This window comes from Mustelus asterias, chromosome 25, assembly GCF_964213995.1.
Source record: "Mustelus asterias chromosome 25, sMusAst1.hap1.1, whole genome shotgun sequence".
Classification (NCBI taxonomy): Eukaryota; Metazoa; Chordata; class Chondrichthyes; order Carcharhiniformes; family Triakidae; genus Mustelus; species Mustelus asterias.
Window position 1 is genome coordinate 43,125,715 of NC_135825.1, and position 23,229 is coordinate 43,148,943.

The following is a 23,229-nucleotide window of genomic DNA, read 5'->3' on the forward strand; positions in this document are numbered from 1 at the left end:
ACTGAAATGGAGGCAGTGAGTTTGGCACCTTGCCCCGGGAGCGGCAAGCTTCTGTCTGATTGACTCGCCCTGACGCGGATGTTGGGACCACCTCTGTTTCCATTCGCCAATAATGAATTCGAGTCAGGAGCTGACTGCAAGTCAGTCAAAATTGCAGCTGAGACCAAGTTCGGAAAAACAGCAAACTCTGGAAGGAGGCGAGGACAGCGGGATATGCAAATAGGGAAAGCAAAAACAAATGAAATTCAGCACAAAGGAGGTCAGTAACTGATGTTATTGACTAGAATAGGAGAATGGACCAGAGTTAAATTTGGGCACGGATCTGCATTCTTTGTACAGTGAATAATATATGGAGTGGGCTCCCAGATAAAACAGTGAAAACTAGCAATTAGTGAAGAACCGGTTTCAAACTGGAACAATCAGAGACTCTGAGGTCATTCTGGGGGATTGGATTGGGACTGGTTACATTATTCTGTGGGGTTGTGACTTCATTGCTGTGGGGTTGCAGTAAACGGCCTGATCTCTAATCTGGAGTATTTCAGTGTGGTATCTGCCCCAAATTGTCTGGAAAATGCAGCCAGCAGAGAATTAGGAATGCGAGAAGTCTGGGATTAAACATTAATTCCTGAACTAACAGGACGAAGCAGGTAGTTCAAGGTTTCCCTGCTCGCATCTCACTCTCTACGTGTGATTAGTTCTGAATACTGGTGGAGGAGATGGTTCATTTGGAGATTGTAGTCGGAGCCACCTGCACGGTATATTGGGTAGCTCAGCTGTACTGGGGTGGGGGTGGACGGAGAAGAAAGATTGGAAAAACATCAGTGAGATGGAACTCTTTAGTTAGGGAAGCAGAGAGGCACCAAAATACACAATTCCAGGCTAGTGGCTATAGAGCATTCTGCATAGGGAGGGTCCTGAGATGCGTAGGTTAGAGGGATTAGCGGGTAAATATGTAGGGATATGGGGGTAGGGTCTGGGTGGGATTGTGGTCGGTGCAGACTCGATGGGCCCAATGGCCTCTTTCTGTACTGTAGGGTTTCTATGGTTTCTAAGGTCATGCTCTCATGTGTCAGCGACATTATTGGACAGAGGGAAGAAGCTATGCACACAGATTTTAGGGAGCTAAGAAAGAGACAGGTAAGTAGGATCTCAAAGCTAATAATACCTGGAGTACTCCTTGTGCCATGCACTGAGTACAGAAATAGGTAAATAGGTAAACAGAGCCAGTGAATGTATGGCTGTGCGGATCGAATATTGGGAAGAGCGCTGGAGGACATGGGACCTGTATTGGCTGGATAGATTACATCACCACCAGAACTGGAACCAAAATGTTCATGGAGAAGTTTGCAAGTGCTAATAGGGAGCCTTTAAACTAAATAGTGATGGAATGGATGGGCTGATAAGTGGCAAGTAATAAGGGCCAACAGGAGAGAATCTAGCGATCTCCCCATTGATAATCAATGGCATTACCATCACTGAATCCCTAGCTATCAACATCCTGGAGGATGGGGAAGGCGCGGGGGGGGGGGGGGGGGGGGGAGGGGGGGGGATTACCATTGACCAGAAACTGAACTACACCAGCCATTTAAATACAGTGGCCACAAAAGCAGGTCAGTGATTTGGAATTCTGCAGAGAATAACTCACCTCTTGACTTCCCAAAGCCCGTCTACATTCTGCAAACCACAAGTAAGGAATTTCATGCAATGCTCTCCACTTGCCTGGATGAGTGCAGTTCCAACAACACCCAAGAGGTTCAACACTAGGACAAAGCAGTCCAATTGAATGGCACCCAATTCACCACCTTCAACATTCGATCCCTCCACCACTGACACACAGTGGCAGTATGATCTTTTACAAGATGCACTGTATCAACTCACCAAGGGTCCTTCGACAGAACCTTTCAAATTTAGGTCCAGTACCATTTAGAAGAAAAGGGCAGTAGGCTAAAAGGAACACCACCACCTGCAGATTCCACTCCAAGCCACTCACCTCCTGATTTGGAAATATCTCGCTGTTCTTTTATTGTCACTGGGTCAAAATCCAGAAATTCATTCTAAACAGCACTGTGGATGTACTCACAATATAAAATAAGACAGGACTGGGTACTGTTACGGTGCTGGTCCCGAATCCCAAGGTATATTATGAAGTCACATTAGACTACAACGTTTTTGGCATAAACGTGAGGATAGGATGCCTCGCTCCAGGAATAATTCTGCTGACATTGCAGGAAATCACATGTAGGTAATCTCATTCTGTCTCCCTGACAAGTCTTTCTCTCCCATTACCCAATTCTCCACCTCCCACCTCTTTTTTAATCCCTTAATCACTCATTCCACCACTCCCACCCCACCGAACCACATCCCATCAAACCCCGCCCCCACCAATCCCCTCTATGATACAATCCAATCGGAAATGTAGCAATGAAGAGACAATGCAGGTTAGCGCCCAGCTCCCTATGGAATCAGAGCACCATAGAATGATATTGCCATAGAGTGTTATTATTTTTATTTAAATCCATTGCTGTGCAGTGGTCAGGTTCTGCTCTTGCCGCCTGTGTATATTAACTGCCGTTATAGTTCATAGAAATCATAGAAACCCTACAGTGCAGAAGGAGGCCATTCGGCCCATCGAGTCTGCACCGACCACAATCCCACCCAGGCCCCTACCCCACATATTTTACCCGCTAATCTACGCATCTCAGGACTCTCAGGGGCAATTTTTAACCTGGCCAATCAACCTAACCCGCACATCTTTGGACTGTGGGAGGAAACCGGAGCACCCGGAGGAAACCCACGCAGACACGAGGAGAAGGTGCAAACTCCACACAGACAGTGACCCGAGCCGGGAATCGAACCCAGGACCCTGGAACTGTGAAGCAGCAGTGCTAACCACTGTGCTACCGTGCCGCCATTGTAATTCTATTTTTTTGCTGTTCTTTCAGTGTTTAACTAGCTTCTTCTGATTCGGAGCCCATAAACGTCGTCATTTTTATATGTTAAAGAAGATTAACTGTCACAATATTAGACTACCATGCTGTGTCAAATTAGCACAAATCTAAAGCTGCTTTTCCTCACGGCACATTTCTATCACTGAGCAAAATCCGGAGCAATATATCCAATGGTTAGGCACTACCTGAGAGTATGGTGGAGATAGATACAATCAAACCTTTGAAATGGGAATTCCCTGAAATGCGAAAGGGGGAGGGGGGGGGAACAACGCAGAGCAAAGGTCAGGGGAATGGGATCTTTGTGGAGAGAGCTGGCACAGAGGGGGCGAATGGCCTCGTCATTCTATGGCGTTCTGATTCTATAGTAGCTGGGCGCTAACCTGCATTGTCTCTTCACTGCTACATTTCCGATTGGATTGTATCATTCTTAATCTTTCCACCAAGAGGAAGATGTTCCTCTCCATTTGCTCTGTCCTGACTCCTCAGCATAGTGAACATTTCTTTCAATCTCCTCTCAACATTCTCTCCTCTAAGGAAACCACCCTAACCTCTTCATCGATACACGTAACTGGAACCCGCCCCCCATTCCCTGGAACCATTCTGGTCAGTATACTCTGCAGCCTCGTTATGAAAATGTGAGTGTTTTAAAGTATGGTGCTCACAATTTGACATAATGGTGGGATTTTTCGGGGGGCGGGATTGCTAGCCCCACCACCCGCAGAGCTGTCGCGGAATGCACCCCCTCTCATTACAGCAGCCGCTCAACCATTGAACGCTTGGGGGAGCATTAATTGACTGGAGATGGAATGTCCGCCTCTCCCTCGGGTGGAAGTCCACCTTACAGAGCTGCCAGTCAATCCGGGGCTGCAGTCCTAGCAATACAAATGGTAGCAGTGGCCAAGAGTGGGATTGCATTAAAATCCAGGAATTAATCACCAAGTATGGAAGGGGAGGGGAAGGGAAGGGGGGGGGAGGGTGGGGGGTGGGGGGGTGGGTGGCTGGACTGGGGACATCATGGGGGAACAGACAGACCAAAGGTGTAGCTTAATTGCCTATCAAGTGCCTCCATTGGGATGAGGGTGTGTGTTTTTGTACTCTAGTCTTCTATTTATGAATGGTACAGGATACATTTTAATGGTTTCCCAAGCTGCCCTGCCACCTCCACCTATTTGTAAAGTTATGTTTTAAAATCCCTTTACCCATGCACCCATTTTACAATTGCACCCACATTCTTCCTACCAACACGAATCACTTCACCTGTCTCTACATTAAATTTCATCTGCCAGGCGTCTGCCCATTCTATAAATCTGCCTGTGACCCCTTGAAATCTATCAGCATTCCCCTCACAGTTCACCTCCAAGTTATGTATCTCTTGCAATTTTTGAAATTGTGTCCCATACACCCAGGTCTAGGTCAGTTATATATATCAAGTAAAGCAACTGTCACAGTACCCATCCCCTGGGGGATCCTAACGTACCTTTCTCCAGTCCAAAATATAATGATCAGCATTACTCCCTGCATTTCTTATTTTTCAGTAAATTGACATCATGTTGCCCTAGTCAGACGGTTGGAATGCATGGGCTTCAATGTTATCAAGCATCTTTGGAAATCCCTATACATCACATCTACCACATCTGTTAGCTCATGGAAAACTCAGTTACGTTGGTTAATCATGATTTCTCCTTGAGAAATCGTGCTGACATTTATTCATTAAACCAAACTTTTCCAAGTGTTCTGTGTTATGTTTCCTAAAAGCTTTCCCACCACCAAGATTAAACTGACAGATCTGTAGTTGTTGTTGGGTTTATTCTGACATCCTCTTGAACAAGCGTACAATAAATACAATCCTACAACATCACCCTCCCCCCCCCCCTCACCCCACCCCCATTTAAGGAGGACTGGAAGATGAGAGCCAGCATTGCCCAACTTCCATTCTTACATCCCTCAGCATCCTCACATTCAAACTATCCTGTCCTGATGACTAATCTGTTTCAAGTGTCCATCCCCTCCCGTCCCCCTCGTGTGTCCCCCCCTCCAATCCCCCTCATGTCCATCCCCTCCCATTCCCCTCATGTCCGTTCCCTTCCATCCCCCTCGTGTCTGTCCCCTCCCGTCCCCCTCGTGTCCCTCCCCTCTCATGTCCGTCCGCTCCCATTGGAGCTGGTTTGATACACAGGGCAGGGATTGTGGATTGAGCAGAGATTGTAAACAGAGATGGGCTGTAGACCAGGTTGGTTTTGTAGAATGGACTGAGCTTGTTGACAGGACTGAGGACGCTAGTTGGATATCTTCACATCGCTGCAATCTGGTAAGAGTTACTCCTCCCTTTGAAATGTAGGGCCCCTGCCTGAAATACATTCGAGTACATTCAAGGCAGTCATTGGTGCATGGTGGTACACAGAGCACCCATCCTCAATCTCATTTAAAGAAGTCACAAATATCCATTGGGTACACTGAGAGAATTTAGCATGGCCAATGCCCTTAACCAGTATGTCTTTCAGAATGTGGGAGGAAACTGGAGCACCTGGAGGAAACCCACACAGACACGGGGAGAACGTGTAGACTCCACACACGGTGACTCAAGCCAGGAATTGAACCGGGGTCCCTGGTGCTATAAAGCAGCTGTGCCACCATGCCGCCCAAAGATGCTGTCTTCCTCCTGTACACTTCTTAAAGTTGCCATCTCATCAGACACACAACACGCTTTACAGCTCTGAGCTGTAGGTTACATTGGTGTACCTTGTGTACAAATCAACATTCGTGTACAAATCCCAAGCCGTGCCTCGCATCCAGCCCCGACATAGAATACAATCCCTATCCCATGCACAATGTATACCCCGTGTACCATGCCTGCCCATGTTTATCTAGTGTACACTCACTACCTCATGCACAATCCCCACCCTGTATACCATCCCTGCCCAGTGCACCATCTCTGCCCAGTGTACCATCCCTGCCCAGTGTACCATCCCTTTTTTGAGGATATAACGAGTGCGATTGACAGAGGGGAACCAGTGGATGTGATGCATTTAGATTTCCAGAAGGCATTCAATAAGGTGCCTCACAAAAGGTTGCTGCATAAGATAAAGGTACACGGAGTTGGGGGTAAAGTGTTAGCGTGGATTGAGGATTGGCTATCTAACAGAAAGCAGAGAGTTGGAATAAATGGGTGCTTTTCCAGTTGGCAATCAGTGATTAGTGGCGTGCCGCAGGGATCGGTGCTGGGGCCTCAACTATTTAACATATACATAGATGATCTGGAGGAGGGAACGAGTATAGGGTGACAAAGTTTGCAGATGACACAAAGGTGAGTGGGAAAGCAAATTGCGTGGAGGACACAGAGTCTGCAGAGAGATTTGGATAGGCTAAGTGAGTGGGCAAGGATCTGGCAGATGGAGTATAACGTTGGTCAGTGTGAGGTTATCCATTTTGGAAGGAATAATAGTAAAATGGACTGTTATTTAAACGGTGAAAAATTACAACATGCTACTGTGCAGAGGGACCTGGGGGTCCTTGTGCATGAATCACAAAAACTCAGTTTGCAGGTGCAGCAGGTAATCAAGAAGGCAAATGGAATGTTGGCTTTTATCGCAAGAGGGATGGAGTATAAAAGCAGGGAGGTCATGCTGCAACTGTACAGGGTACTGGTGAGGCCACACCTAGAGTACTGTGTACAATTTTGGTCCCCTTATTTAAGAAAGGATATTAGCTTTGGAGGGGGTACAGAGAAGGTTCACCAGGTTGATTCCAGAGATGAGGGGGTTAGCTTATGAGGAGAGATCGAGTAGACTGGGCCTGTACTCATTGGAGTTTAGAAGGGGAGATCTTATAGAGACATATAAGATAATGAAGGGGCTAGACAGGGTAGAAGCAGCGAGGCTATTTCCACTTACAATGGAAACAAGAACTAGAGGGCATAGCCTCAAAATACAGGGGAGTCAATTTAGAACAGAGTTGAGGAGGAACTTCTTCTCCCAGAGGGTAGTGAATCTTTGGAATTCTCTGCCCAATGAAGCAGTAGAGGCTACCTCGTTAAATGTGTTTAAGTCACCGATAGATAGATTTTTAACCATTAAGGGAATTAAGGGTTATGTGGAGCAGCCGGATAAGTGGAACTGAGCCCACTATCAGATCAGCCATGATCTTATTGAATGACGGAGCAGGCTTGAGGGGCTAGATGGCCTACTCCTACTCCTATTTCTGCCCAGTGTACCATCCCTGCCCAGTGTACCATCCCTGCCCAGTGTACCATCCCTGCCCAGTGTACCATGCCTGCCCAGTGTACAATGCTTGCCCAGTGTACAATCCCTGCCTGAGAACCACGTCTACAACCCTGTCCTTAACTTTCCTATACTCCAATATCACCTACAAGTCGGTGCTGCTGTGAAGTGTGGTGTGTCGCTGATGAAATGTTAAAGCTATTGAAAACATTAACAATCTCACCGTTTGGAGAGAGGCGGAATTCCCCCGGACTCTCGGTCAACATTTGTCCGGAAACCAACACCATTAGAGTGAGTCATTTGTTCATGTTTTATCGTTGCTGTTTCTGGGACGTGACTGCGACTTTTTTCCTACAGTACACCAGTGATTACACTGACTGTAAAGTGAAATATTGGGGTTTTGGGGGGGTTGGGGATTGGCTGCAGGTTCTCTAATTCTTTGTTTGCATCGGGCAATGAAAGTTCTCTGATCTGGTAAATACCCTTATTCACGGAAGGCTGTATTGGGAGGAAGGAGCATTCGGGAGGGGGTTGGGGTATATAACCGAGGGAGGGGCTAGTGCGATAAATCCACTTGGTGCGATGTGAACTGGGAGTTAACTATAGGTCAGCAAAATAATGATACCGAACACAGTTATACTGAGTGAGGATGGACAGCTCCAGCACGTTCCTGGAGAAACCCTTAAGTGCGAAATAGGGAGAGGGAGATGCAGGGAGATTAATGTTTTTTTACACCAGTTAGATCTCAAATAGCACAATGCATTTAAATTGGGGTTAATGTGTTGCTGCATTTGTTGCGCATCGTCCATTGTGGAGATTTAACTCTGGCGGAATGTCCAGGCCACACCCGGGCCAGCCGAGTGATTGAACCCCCTCACTCCAGCTCCAGCTCCATCGAAAAACACTTGAATCTAGATCTGGAGCCTCAGTAGTTTTGAAATTGGCATCTACGCCTTATGGCCTGGAATAGGCAGAGATCAGTGAGCAGAGAATGAATGTGAAACCTCAGACAGGGCACCTCCCCCACCTGGTTAGCAATCTCTACCCTCTCCCTCCTGCACCCTCTCTGTGTCAGATCGCTTCTATGTGTACCATTTCCTTCAGAGAGGGAATCAGTTTATCAGGAGCGGATCGGGAGTTATTCAGTCACATCAGCTATGTTTGCCGAAATAAATCTCGGAATTGCAAAGCTCTTGTTTTTGAATGTGAGGAATTCTCACTGAAATATCATTCCTCACCATAGGCGGAGGGGGTTACCCGCTCACAGAATCCATGCAAGTGTTCGAGGTTGAGCTTTTACCGAACTTCCTGATCGTCCAACTTGCGCGGGAACAACCCGCCAACTGCCCACTCTTTCCCAATGAGGATTCTATCCAACTCCTCTTTCAATGATTCCCTGTCCGTCACTTTCCTCTTTACTCCGAGTAAGAAGCAGCTGAGTATGAACTCGGACTAAGCCAATCTGTAAAGGTCAGCGTTTACTTCTTAGAACTTCCCAACTCTTCAAATATCCAATCATTTGCTTCACTTTGCACTCCATGCCCTCAAAGAACTCAGTCTGGCAAACAGTTCATGGAACAAAAACAGAAGCTGCTGGAAAATCTCAGCAGGTCTGACAGCATCTGTGCAGACTGAATAGAGCCAACGTTTCGAATCTGGATGACCCTTCGTCAGAGCAGTTCATGGACATGCCTTGGATTTCCATCAACAAATACAGCCTCCTTAAAGGGCCCCTAAAAGCACCTCTATAGACGGTTAAAGGGCCACTGCTTTAAGCCTATAAATTCAAACTGAACCGAGGAACAGATAGCCTCCAGTCCACATTCAAGGTGTCAGCACGAGTAAAATCCACAATCTTAGCTTGGTGTCTACGTTAATACAGCAGTGAGATATTAATGCTGAGCTTGCACAAGGTCCGTTTTCGACCACCGTCGGTGTTCAGCCTACATTCTGACCATCCCAGCTGAGGAAGGTTCAGCGCATGTCCAGACGGTTAATCGATGTCTAGACCGTTATCAGCATGGTGAGGAATTGCGGTTCCGGACACAGACTTGAGAAGCTCTGTTCACTGGAACCAAGATTTTAAAGAGTTATGATAATGTAATTAGTGATCGCTTGCGTCTTTTGCACTCAAATATGCCAAAGGGAGGGAGCAAAAACCTAATCATTACAAGAGTTAAAGAAAAGGTTTGGAATTTATCTGCATAGAGACTGGGCTCAATGTGGAATTTCCCACCATAAACAATTGTTGAAACAAAGTCCCGGAATTATTTTTAAAGGATTTAAGATTTTAGGTAGCAAAGGAGTGGAGCAGGACTTGCTGCTCTCATGTCAAGGTCAGAGCTGAGAGGACAAATGTTTTTTTTCTATACTTGAGCATTGAGTGACTCATCCATTCACCATCTCCCAGAGCCCGGCAAAGCCCATTTCCAAAAAAATACAAATATGGATCATCCCATGTCCTATTTTTCAGTAACCGAGAGCAAGCCAATTAGAATGTGGCAATTGTCCTGATTTTAATATTAAACCACGCCCCAGATTAATGCGTCATGTGGTCTGATCCCCGCATGTCGCATAACAAGGATATTTGTGACTTCTTTAAATGAGATTGAGCATTGCTGTTCTGTGTACCACCATGCACCAATGACTGCCTTGAATGTACTTCAGGAAGGAGCCCTAAATCTGAAAGGGAGGAGTAACTCTTACCGGATTGCAGCAATGTGAAGATCATCCAACCAGGGCCCTCAGTCCTGTCAACAAGCTCAGTCCATTCTACAAAGCCAGCCTGGCCTACAACCCATCTCTGTTTACAATCTCTGCTGAATCCACAAGCCCTGTCCTGTATAAACCAGCTTTGACTACACGTAGTGATAACCTGGACAACTGGAATAAATGTATAAACCAACAAAAAGGGAGATATTGGAGTATGAGAGAAAAATGGTCGGAAATATAAAAAGGGATAGTAAACAATTCTCTAAGTGTATAAAAACGATAAGAACGGCTGAAGTGTACATTGGTCCCCTAGAGAGTGAGACTGGAGAATTAATAATGGAAAACAAGGATAAGGCAGAGACTTTGAACATTTTCTAATTGTCTTCATAGTAGAACAGCCAAAAAGCATCCCAAGGATAGTAGAAAATCAAGGAGCAAAAACAAAGGGGGAACAAACTTTAAGCAATCACTATCACTAGAGAAAAAATACTAGGAAAACTAGTGGGACTAGGCTGAAAAGTCTCCTGACCTAATGTCCTGAATTTTAGGGTCTTAAAGTGGCTGCAGAGACAATGGATGCAATGGCTGTAACCTTCAAAAATTCCCTAGATTCTGGAAAAGTGGTGGGGATTGGGAAACAGCAAATGCAATTCCCCTGAAGTAGAATTAAGGCCACAGTGAGATCAGCCATGATTCTACTGAATAATAGGGCAGATTCGATGGGTCCAATGGCCTCCTTCTGCTCCAATTTCTTATGATTTTATTGGAACCCCTCGGTTCTCTTCAACCCAGACTCGTTTACAATCCCTGATCCTTTACAATCCCGGCCCCTTAACAATCTCTGACTTTTGTGCAGCCAGTACCCTGTGAATAACCGTTGTTCTATCTAGAATCCTACCCATGTACAGCCCCATTCCCATGTACAAGCCAGCCTGTGTACAGCCCCGTCATGAGTACAGCTCTGTCCCATGTACAGGCCTGGCCTGTGTACGGCCCTGTCCCATGTACAGCACTGTCTGATGTACAGCCCTGTCCCGTATACTGTCCTCATCATTGTACAGTCCTGGCTGTACAATCTGCATACAGCCTGCATACGGTCCTAGACTTGTCTACAATCTCGTCGATCGTCAATCCGGCCCATCTACAATCCCAGTCCCGTCTGCCACCCCGCCTTGTCTCCGGCGCCGCTCCATCTGTAGCGCAGCCCGGTTAGCAATTCCACCCCTGTCTCCAGTCCCTGCCCTGGATCCAACTCCGAATCTTTCTACAGTACCTGACTCTGTACACAACCCTTGTCCTCTCCATAACTCCCATGTTCCAAATGCAACCTTTAACTTGAGGAAATGGTAACCATGTTAAAAAGTTAAAAATCGCTTGGCCGCTGTTTGAAGAGAGCGGGATTCCTCCCGGGATTGGGAATATTTATATCTCCACCAACATATTGAGGACAATTTGCCTCTTGGTTCATATCGTTGCTGTTTGTGGCATGTGACCGCGAGATGAGGTGAGGTAGATATTTCACTGACTGGAGTCAATGAGGACCGCATAGGTTGGTGAAATATTTATGTCAAATACATAATGTTTTCCTCCCCTCAATAATCTTCCATTCGACTCTCGGTATCGAACAGTGAAAATGCCCTGAATTGGGCAAAGGGCCTGTCGTCAGAACACTACCGTGAGAGGAAAAGGTCTTCATGTTGGAGCAAGTCCATGGAGACATTCAGGATAAAGACAAAATATTGCGGATGCTGGAATCCCAGTCTGCAATATCCAGCAGCCCGGCCAAGGATCACAATGTACTGGAAACTGGGCAGTGATGTGGAGCAAGACAGGTTTGATTTATAAGTTCATTAGAAATAGGAGCAAAATTAGGCCATTCGGCCTATCGAGTACTCATCCCCATTCTCCTGCCTTCTCCCCATAACCCTTCAACCCATTACCAATTAAAAATCTGTCTAACTCCTCCTTAAATTTACTCACTGTCCCAGTATCCACCGCACTTTGGGGTAGCGAATTCCACAGATTCACAACCCTTTGGGAGAAGTAGTTTCTTTCAACTCTGTTTTAAATTTGCTATCTCTTAATCTAAGTCTATAATCTTCGTCCTAGAATTTCCCACCAGCGGAAGCATCCGCTCCACATCTACTTTATCCATACCTTTTCTGTGTATCTTCAGCTCCATATTAGAGAAACATTTATTGTAACTTAGAAGTAGGATTTTAAATGTATCCAGACAAGCAACATTATTTAGCAAAAAGCTCATTTAGTTATTGCATCTCTGATGAAAACTTTAAGTCAGTTTCTCTCTCCACAGATGCTGCCAGAGCCATTATTTCCAGCATTTCCTGTTTTTATTTCAAAAGTTCTGTGCGTCGAGATATCAATCCCGCCCACACAGACTCTCTCTGGCTCGCTATCATTTCCACCGCTGATATAACGCAATTACAATCTTGTGACAGTCGCGATTTTAACAAGCATTTCCCAGGACCGCCATATTTATGGTTTCTCTGATTGAGACAGTGTCACCTTCTTGGTGATTTTGTTCTGAGTCATCAGGTACTAGAATTGCTGGATATCCTCCAATTTCTTTCAGGAAGCGATTGACAGGAAGCGATCCATTGGGCTGAAGTACAGAGGGTGTAAGAAATGTGTTAGCCCCGGCACCCTCCAATCTTCACTTACATTTGAGTTCAGCGCAGTTGCTTCACTTTATTTTTTTGTTCTTTTTTGCGTCACTTTCTGCTCAATGATAGGTTCAGTATCACCCTCTGTACTGCTCATTATTCAACTCACAAAGAGACTGAAATGTAACATAAAGGTGAATCCAAAAGGTATATAAATAGCGGGAACTTAGTAAAAATAAATCATTATTTTGATAAAGTGCCTTACACAACTATAGGATGTCACAGCTCTTTATAGCCAATGACACTTACCCTGTTGCAATATAGGAAATGCCACACAGCAAACTTTCACACATTGCAAAACGCTAATGACCATGTTATATTTCATGATTTTGTTTGTGCAACTCATCTGCCCCTCCCTTTCCCGTAGCCCAGCAGATAACTATTCAATTCCCTTTTGAAAACCACTTTTGATTCTGCCTCCTCCACATTCTCAGGCAGTACAATTCAGATCCTAACCACTCACTATATGAATCTGTCTCCATCACACTCTCATACAATGCATTGAAGATCCTAAACATTCACTGTGTAAATCTGTATCTACCACACTCTCAGACAGTACATTCCAGATCCGAACCACTCGTTGCGTAAATCTGTCTCCACCACACTCTCAGACAGTGCATTCTAGATCCTAACCACTCGCTGTGTGAATCTTTACCAATCGCCTCAAATCGATGTCTTCTGTTTCCATCAATGGGAGCAGTTTGGCTGTATCTACTCCATGCAGAACCCTCATCATTTTGAACAACTCTCCCCTCGACCTTTTCTTCTCCAAGAACAGAACCATTTTCTTCACACTATCCTGGTAACTGAAGTCTGTCATCACTGGAACCGCAAAACCTGGATCCACGTGCTCTCAAATGCGTTCACATACTTGTTAAATGTGGTGCCTAGAATTGAAACAATATTTTATTTAGGTTCATCAGAACTTACTTGCTTTTGTACTCTGTGACCTCATTGATAAAACTTAGCATCTTGTATCACATGCTAACCAATTTCTGAACCTGCCATACTCCCTTCAACAATCGGTGTACGTATAGCCCCAGGGTCCTGCTGCTGCCCCTTGTAGAAATGTATCCTTTATTTTGTATTGCCTCTTCGCATTATTCGTACAAAATATATCACTTTACACATCTGTGCATTAAATTTCATTTACCACATGTCTGCCCACCCCATCTGAAGTCTATCACTACTACGTATAAGCCTGGTGTCATCAGTAAATTTTGAAATAGTGTCCTGTATGTCCAAGTATAGGTCATTAATATATACCAAGCAAAGTAGTGATCCTAGTATCAACCCTTGGGAACCTGTTGCATATCTTCCTGCAGTACAGTAAACAGCTGTTTACCATTGCTCTCTGTCACCCAGTTAATTTTGTATCCATGCTGCCACTGTCCCTTTATACCATGGGTATTGATTTTTTTGACAAGTCGGTTATGTGGAACATTATCAAATGTCCTTTCGAATGCCAAGTACAGATCAATTGCATCTCCCCTGTCAAATCCTCTCTGTTAGCTCATTATAAACTCAAATAAATTATTTAAACTTCACAAATGCCCCGCTGGCTTTTTTAAATTAATCCACAGTTTCCCAAGTGACTGTTAATTTTGTCTGCATTGTAATTTCTAAAAGTATTCCATCACCAAGTTTGAACTGAAAAGCTGGATATATCTTTACACAATCTTTTTTTTGAACAATTCTCCAGACCTCTGGCACCACCAAGTCTAAGAACGATTAGAGGATTATTGCCAGTGATTCCACAATAGAAGTTAGACTTCAACTATACAAAAGCCCTTGTCAGATCACAGCTGGGTGGAGTGAATATCTCTGCCTACCACATTTTAGGAATGCTATATTGGTCTAGAGAAAGTGCAGTATTTCCCATTAAGACACTTGGACTGCAAAGATTACATTATGATGAGATGTCACATTAATACATTTATTTTCTGGCATTTAGAAGGTGAAGGAATGTTTTGATCAATTTGTTCAAGATATTCAGTGATACAAATGAAGTGAATAAAGACAAACTTTGAGGAGTTCAGAATCAGGAGGAATGATCTAAGAATTTGAACCAATGCTTTCAGGAATGAAATTGGGAAACAGCAGCAAAATTTGAAACTCTCTTCCACAAACAGCAATTGATTCTGGATCAAGTGTAATTTTTAAATCTGAAATTTACATACCTTCATTATCCCAAGATATTAAGGGATTTGGTTAAAGGTGGGCATGTGGAGTTAGCCAAGATCTCATTGAATGGCAGAAGCAGCTCAAGGAGCTATTCTTAGTGGCACAGTGACACAGTTGTTAGCATTGCTGCCTCACAGCTCCAGGGACCTGGGTTCGATTCCCGGCTTGGCTCACTGTCTGTGTGGAGTTTGCACATTCTCCCATGTCTGTGTGTGTATCCTCCGGGTGCTCCGGTTTCTTCCCACAGTCCAAAGATGTGTGGGTTAGGTTGATTGGCCATGCTAAAATTGCCCCTTAGTGGCCTGGGATGCATGGGTTAGGGGGATTAGCAGGGTAAATATGTGGCGTTATGGGGCCTGGGTGGGATTGTTATCAGTGCTGACTCGATGGGCCGAATGGTCTCCTTTTGCACCACAGGCATTCTATATTCTTATACACCTTTTTGCTATTCCTTATTACTATTTTTACACAATTCTTCCAACTTCTGCTAATGGTTTCTCTTTCTTCACTCCATGCCTAATTTACTTCCCTCTTGGGTCAAATAACTCCTTAAAACCTCAGAATCTTCCTTGATTCATGACACAGTTTTCCCGTTCACTATGGGAGTGATTTTCTGGCCTCACCTTGTCTGGCACAGGTTGCACCAATCCTGGAAAATTGCGTGTGGGCCTAAAAATGGGTTCTGCACACCTGCAAAGTGGATCTCTCCCAGAAAGGCTGTGAGGCTGATTGGAATATCTAAAGTAGCATTTAAATGTGCACAGTCCATTCAACGCCGGATTCTTCCAGCTCCCGGGATCTTCTGACTCCCAGGTGTGGTGCAAACCCGGCGAGATCCACTACTGGTCTCCACTAGTGAAGACCAAGTGTGACCGCTATGCCAGGGGGCTTTGAGGCCATTGAAGCTCCTGGGTATTTGGAGAAATGACTGGGCAGTGCCCATCTGGCAGTGCCCACCTGGCACACTGCCAATATGCCAGGGACAATGCCAAGGGGGTGAGGCCGGGGCCTCTCATGGAGAGGCTGCAAGAGGGGAACATGAATGGGGATCTTTGAAAGGGGGTTGCAAAGGAGTGGGACATGAAGAAGGGGCAAGAAGGTGTTGGGCATGAAGGGGGGCCAATGGGAGGGCCCCAATGCCAGTGATCCATGCCGGGAGAGGGGGTGGTGAAACATGCCACTGATCTTGGGCATGGGGCGCATGCACTGCAGTGCACTGTGAAATCGGGGTGTCCTTTCAGGACGGTACCTGATTACTTTGCAGCCGGGCTCCCCGATGTGTTTAGACCCCACCCCTCCCAGAACCAGCAGGCAACTCACCACTCTCCCAAAATACGACTGAATGTGGGACAATTGTGTTCCGGACAACACCAGACAGACTGGTGTGGGTCGCTCTGGTTTCCTCATTGTTATGACACGTAGTAATTTTTTGGGAAAATTCTGCCCTATCAGTGCCCAAGTGTGAACATTCCTTTTTACAAAGGTGAGATAATAATTGTGACCTATTGTAACATTTTCACCCCCTCACCATCTTTCCAGAACTTCATTACTAATTACTAAACATCATTACATTGATGTCCAACAACAGACTGTTACCATAACCACATAACTTGAATGACTATCCATCAAAGACACTATTCAAAATGTAATAATAGTATAATTAATAAATAACACTGTCATAATAGACATTTATCAACAGATGCTAATGCAGCCATTTAAAAAAAAAACTTAGACACTATTACAATATAGGAGTGAAGATATCTCTCTTCATTTCAGCCTGAAATGACTGTCGCCTTACCCACCAGGGTAAACACCATCTCAGCATCTACCCTGTCAAATCTCTTCATAATCTTATAGATTTCAACGGGATCAATTCTCATTCTTCTAGACACTGGAGGAATATTGTCCCAATTTACACAGCCTTTCATCTTAAGACAACCCTCTAACCCCCAGAAACCAAACTAATGAACCTTTGCTGGGGTGAGAAGGTTGTCCTAAGATCAAAGGCTGACTTACTTTCTCAGAACATTTTAGGTGTAGTCTCACCAGAGCCCGTACAATTGTCAAAATGGTGTAAAAAGTGGCACCTTCTTCCACCTTTCTACTAAATTCCCACATTCACATTTATTCCTCATGGACCCCATCTAAATTAGACTCCTATGCAATATCTAGAAAATGAAGGTCCTGCACATAAAGGGTGTTTAGTAATATTTTCATGAAAATAACCCTTCTGCACTCAGTGCAGTTCTGGGCACCACTGTATAGGAAAGATATGAATACATTGGAGCAAGTGCAGGAGGGGTTTACAAGCCCCATGGTTCCAGGGATGAGAAACTGTTCAGTTGTGAGGATAGATTTGAGAGGTTAGAATTGTTTTCCCTGGAAAGAAGGCAGCCAAGAGGAGATTTGATGGAGATGTTCAAAATCATGAGGGGGCTGGACAGAGTAAGTGGGGAGAAACTGTTCCTGCTCGTCAAAGGATCAAGATTGAGAGGACACAGATTTAAAGTGATTTTCAAAAGAAGCAAACACGATGTGAGGAATAACTTTTTCACACAGCGAGTCATTCAGGCCTGGAATGCACTGCCTGGGAGTGTGGTGGAGGCAGATTCAATAGAGGCATTCAAGAAGACATTGTTTCTATTCAAATAATCATCCAATGTGCAGGGGGTACAGGAGAAAAGGCAGGAGAATGATACTAAATCATGATGCTCATTTGGAAAGTCGGTGCAAATATGATGGGCTGAATGGAGTCCTTCTGAACTGTAACAATTCTGAGATTCATGTGCACTGTGCCACTCCCTGCAGCCCTCTCTCCTCCTCTGTGGGACATCGAGTCTGTCCTGAACATGTAGTGGTCACACTCTGCTCACACCAAACCCACATAAGGACAATCCTGCTCCTTATAGATTATTCTGCAAATTCTATGGAAAGTCTCAACAGACTCATTCTGAGAATCATTGCCTTAGTTTCATGGAGTGACCCTTGAACTCTCAACCCACTGAGAATGCAACCTCTCTTTTAAAGTTTTGCTCCATTCTTAAAGTTACAAAACCAATGCACAGAGGATTGGGAAAACCTGAATCCATCTCCTTGCTTGGTCCAAAAGCCAAATTCAAATTGAATCCAATTCTTGGTCCCCACAAGAGAGACATACAAGATCCAAGCTGACAAGAAAAGGCATGGCTCCCCATCTTGACTTTGATCTGACGATTGATTTTAGCCCAAAGGCCCAGTAGGGAGTGTGATCATTCAGCTGCAGTGATCTCTGGGCTAGTTTACTCTGCACCACACCACAGCTGAAACTACCCTGCACAGTAAATACTGAAAGCACTCTGTCATTTGTTTCAGCGTCGGTGCGAAACTGAGCGCGGGAATGGGAGTGAATCCAGATCCAAATATCACAATTCCGAAATAAGCGGGGGAAAATAGGTACATTTGAGCTCTAGAATGTCAGTGCCGTTGTCTGAGACGGTATGGAAATCTCCATCTAGACCAATGCTTGCTCAGGGAGCGTGAACAAAACAGTTTAACATTAGCGAATATCTACACCTGGGATTCATCTTCATTCCAATGGCTCCCAGAGAGCTGGTGATGTAGTGGTATTGTCCTAACCTCATGCCCTGGAGACCCAGGTTCAAATCCCGCCACTAGTGAAATTTAAATTCAATAAAAAACTGAAATTAAATCTATTGATGACCATTATCGATTGCGGGAAAAACTCATCACTAATGCCCTTTAGGGAAGGAACTCTGCCGGTGTTCTGGCCTATTGTCACAATTCCACTTCCCCTTCACCCATTTCCGAATTAAACAAAAACAATCGCTCCCTCCTAGCAATGAACTCACGTTTTACAGAAATAACTTTCAGAATGAAGACTCGACAGATAAGAAGTTTATTCTCAGAATGAGGAGGTGATGCTTCTGACTTTCATCTTTTAGTTTCGAACTCGATCTTTGGGATGCAATAAGCCGCTTCCACCCAATGTTAGAATTAAATCTAGCCTTTAACAAATAGTGAACGCAAGTTTCCCGAAGGATTTGATGACTCTCAAATTCCACCCAAGCCCAGGAAATTTCAGTTCGATCCGAGACATTCCCCGTGACCATGAGTCATGTGCTTCCCACATCAACTCTGCACATAGACTTCTTGATGTGGTCCAATGCCAGGGGTCAATGAATGAATTGAAATATCACCAGAACAACTGTACCCAGTGATTCAGATGTCCCGGCAGTTATAGAGAGACACATTACTGAAAAAATATCCATGTATACTTAAAAACAACCGCATTTATAGAATCAAACAAAAATAATGTCAGGAGCATTATCGAACAAGACTTGATAGCCGGCTACCTAAGGAGATATTAGTTTAGAAGTAAAACTAAATCTGGTCAAAAAGTTGGATTTTAAGAAACATTTTGAAGGAGAGAAGTTCAGGAAGGCAGTTCCAGAGTTTACAGTCTGAAGGCATAGCCACCAATGATGGAGAGATTAAAATAAAGTTGCTCGGGAGGCCAATACTCGAGCAAGAGGCGGATATCCCTCCACTCGAGGCTTCATGCTGGGGGACATGGAGATTTCTTTATCGATACTTCCCATTGAATCTGTACCTAACAGATCTGTTCCCCAGTCAAGTATTCCCAGTATATCAATTTTCAATGAATCAGACACCACTGAATCGATCCAGTAAAAACAGGTTTCAGTTATTAGTCCCCAGTGAAAGAATCCTCAGCCAGCTATCAGATAATCAGTCCCGAGTCAATCTTATCAATTTTCAGTGAATCAACCTTCAACTAATTAGTTTCAAATGAGGTGAACAATCTATCAGTTAAACAGCGCCTTGTTAACCAGTCCCAGTGAACCAATTCCCATCATCAATCAGATTTTAAACCATTAGGTGCGGAGGGAGTACAATAAACACACCTGCCTGCGTGTGATCAGAAAAGTCAGGACATAGGAAAGAATGGGGCAAGGGGGGAGCTGGATGACAAGAAAATAAGTAAATATAGAACGGGAGACTAAAAAAAAGTTAAACAATATTGGAGATCAAATCCTATAACATAAATTAAAATGTCCCTACAGCAATGCACCGAATGTCTGTAATAAAATCGAGAGCTATCTATCGTGTGTTGGGAGGATCCAGGCACAGTGAGAATTACTGGGATATGGTTACAGGGAAATCAGCACCGGGAATTAAACATGTGGAGATGTCAGCGTTGGAGGGGGATAGGCACAGCAAGAAGTCTCACAAAACCAGGTTAAAGTCCAACAAGTTTATTTGGTAGCACGAGCTTTTGGAGTACTGCCCCTGACTCACCTGATGAAGGGGCAAGTTCCGAAAGCTTATGCTTCCAAATAAACCTGCTGGACTTTAACCTGGTGTTGTGAGACTTACTGCAGGAATTAAACATTTCAGAGTATAGCATATTTCGAAAAGTTAGCGGGGGAAAACAGGAAGATGATAGTCATAAGGTTTTACAACACAAAACGAGGCCCTTCAGTCCATGTTTGTACCAGCTATCAAGCACCTAATCCCATTTCCAGCACTTGGTCCATAACCTTCTATGCTATGGTGTATTACATGCTCATCCAAATGCTCCTTAAATATTCCCACCTCTACCATCCTTTCAGGCAATGGATACCAGATTCCCAGCACCCCCTGGGTGAAAACGCTTTTCCTCAAATCCCCTCCAAATCTCTTGCCCTTAACATGCCCCTTGGTTATTGACCCCTCTACTAAGGGAAAAAGTTCCTTCCTATCTGTGTCCCTCATAATTGTGTACACCTTAATCAGGTCCACCCTCAGCCTTCTCTGCTCTATGGAAAACAACCCCAGCCTAACCAGCCTCCCTTCATAGCTGAAACACTATCCCATTTTGACCCAATATCCTAGTGAATCTTGTCTGCACCCTCCCTAGTGCAAGGTGGAGTAGCTGTACATATTCAAGATAACATAATGGCCATAGCAGAAAGGGCTATTATCTATGTGAATTATAATTCACATAGATAATAAAGATGCTGATGTCTGGAAGAGGGAAGCTTATGTAGGGATGAGGAAACAAGGTTCAGATGGCTCGATTGAGGGTTACAAGTTAGCAAGGAATGAGCTGAAAAAGGGGCTTAGGAGAGCTAGGAGGGGACATGAGAAGTCCTTGGTGGGTCGGATCAAGGAAAACCCCAAGGCTTTTTACTCTTATGTGAGGAATAAAAGAATGACCAGGGTGAGGTTTGGGCCGGTCAAGGACAGTAGTGGGAACTTGTGTATGGAGTCAGTAGAGATAGGCGAGGTGATGAATGAATACTTTTCTTCAGTGTTCACCAAGGAGAGGGGCCATGTTTTTGAGGAAGAGAAGGTGTTACAGGCTAATAGGCTGGAGGAAATAGATGTTCGGAGGGAGGATGTCTTGGCAGTTTTGAATAAACTGAAGGTCGATAAGTCCCCTGGGCCTGATGAAATGTATCCTAGGATTCTGTGGGAGGCAAGGGATGAGATTGCAGAGCCTTTGGCGTTGATCTTTGGGTCCTCGCTGTCCACGGGGATGGTGCCAGAGGACTGGAGAATGGCGAATGTTGTTCCTCTGTTTAAGAAAGGGAATAGAAATGACCCTGGTAATTATAGACCGGTTAGTCTTACTTCGGTGGTTGGTAAATTGATGGAAAGGGTCCTTAGGGATGGGATTTACGACCATTTAGAAAGATGCGGATTAATCCGAGATAGTCAGCACGGATTCGTGAAGGGCAAGTCGTGCCTCACAAATTTGATAGAATTTTTTGAGGAGGTAACTAAGTGTGTTGATGAAGGTAGGGCAGTTGATGTCATATACATAGATTTTAGTAAGGCGTTTGATAAGGTCCCCCATGGTCGGCTTATGATGAAAGTGAGGAGGTGTGGGATAGAGGGAAAGTTGGCCGATTGGATAGGTAACTGGCTGTCTGACCGAAGACAGAGGGTGGTGGTCGATGGAAAATTTTCGGATTGGAGGCAGGTTGCTAGCGGTGTGCCGCAGGGATCAGTGCTTGGTCCTCTGCTCTTTGTGATTTTTATTAATGACTTAGAGGAGGGGGCTGAAGGGTGGATCAGTAAATTTGCTGATGACACCAAGATTGGTGGAGTAGTGGATGAGGTGGAGGGCTGTTGTAGGCTGCAAAGAGACATAGATAGGATGCAAAGCTGGGCTGAAAAATGGCAAATGGAGTTTAACCCTGATAAATGTGAGGTGATTCATTTTGGTCGGACAAATTTAAATGTGGATTACAGGGTCAAAGGTAGGGTTCTGAAGACTGTGGAGGAACAGAGAGATCTTGGGGTCCATATCCACAGATCTCTAAAGGTTGTCAGTCAAGTGGATAGAGCTGTGAAGAAGGCCTATAGTGTGTTAGCTTTTATTAACAGGGGGTTGGAGTTTAAGAGCCGTGGGGTTATGCTGCAACTGTACAGGACCTTGGTGATACCACATTTGGAATATTGTGTGCAGTTCTGGTCACCTCACTATAAGAAGGATGTGGAAGCGCTGGAAAGAGTGCAGAGGAGATTTACCAGGATGCTGCCTGGTTTGGAGGGTAGGTCATATGAGGAAAGGTTGAGGGAGCTAGGGCTGTTCTCTCTGGAGCGGAGGAGGCTGAGGGGAGACTTAATAGAGGTGTATAAAATGATGAAGGGAATAGATAGAGTGAACGTTCAAAGACTATTTCCTCGGGTGGATGGAGCTATTACAAGGGGGCATAACTATAGGGTTCGTGGTGGGAGATACAGGACGGATATCAGAGGTAGGTTCTTTACGCAGAGAGTGGTTGGGGTGTGGAATGGACTGCCTGCAGTGATAGTGGAGTCAGACACTTTAGAAACATTTAAGTGGTTATTGGATAGGCACATGGAGCACACCAGGATGATAGGGAGTGGGATAGCTTGATCTTGGTTTCAGATAAAGCTCGGCACAACATCGTGGGCCGAAGGGCCTGTTCTGTGCTGTACTGTTCTATGTTCTATATGTTCCCTTTACCTATAGGGGAGAGGTCAGTTTGTGTGACTATATAACTTCTAGTGAGTGCGAACCTGACTGATAATCTAAATTGGTTGTTAGCACAATCAGCATTGTTCAGCAAGTGTTGTCCAATCATGGAATTAAGCCAATAGGTTCTGCAAGCACAGGCTGTTTGAATATGGTCAATACTCTGTTGATTGTGAACAGCTAAATGAATGCCCTATGGATGCACTTAAACCACATGGACTGTAGCAGCTCTCAAGGGCAATTGGTAATGGGCGAAAAGTGCTGGTCCATCCATCCAGCAATGGCCACATCCCATGAGAATTTCTCTAAAAAGAAAGTCACAAAACAGAGTGGGAGTAAGGGGTAGTTATTCAGAGTGGCAGAAGTGGGGATGCTGTTAAAATCGAATCATAGAAACTCTATAGTGCAGAATAAGGCCATTTGGCTCATTGAGTCTGCACTGACACTTCAATAGAGCATCTTACCCAGGCTGTATC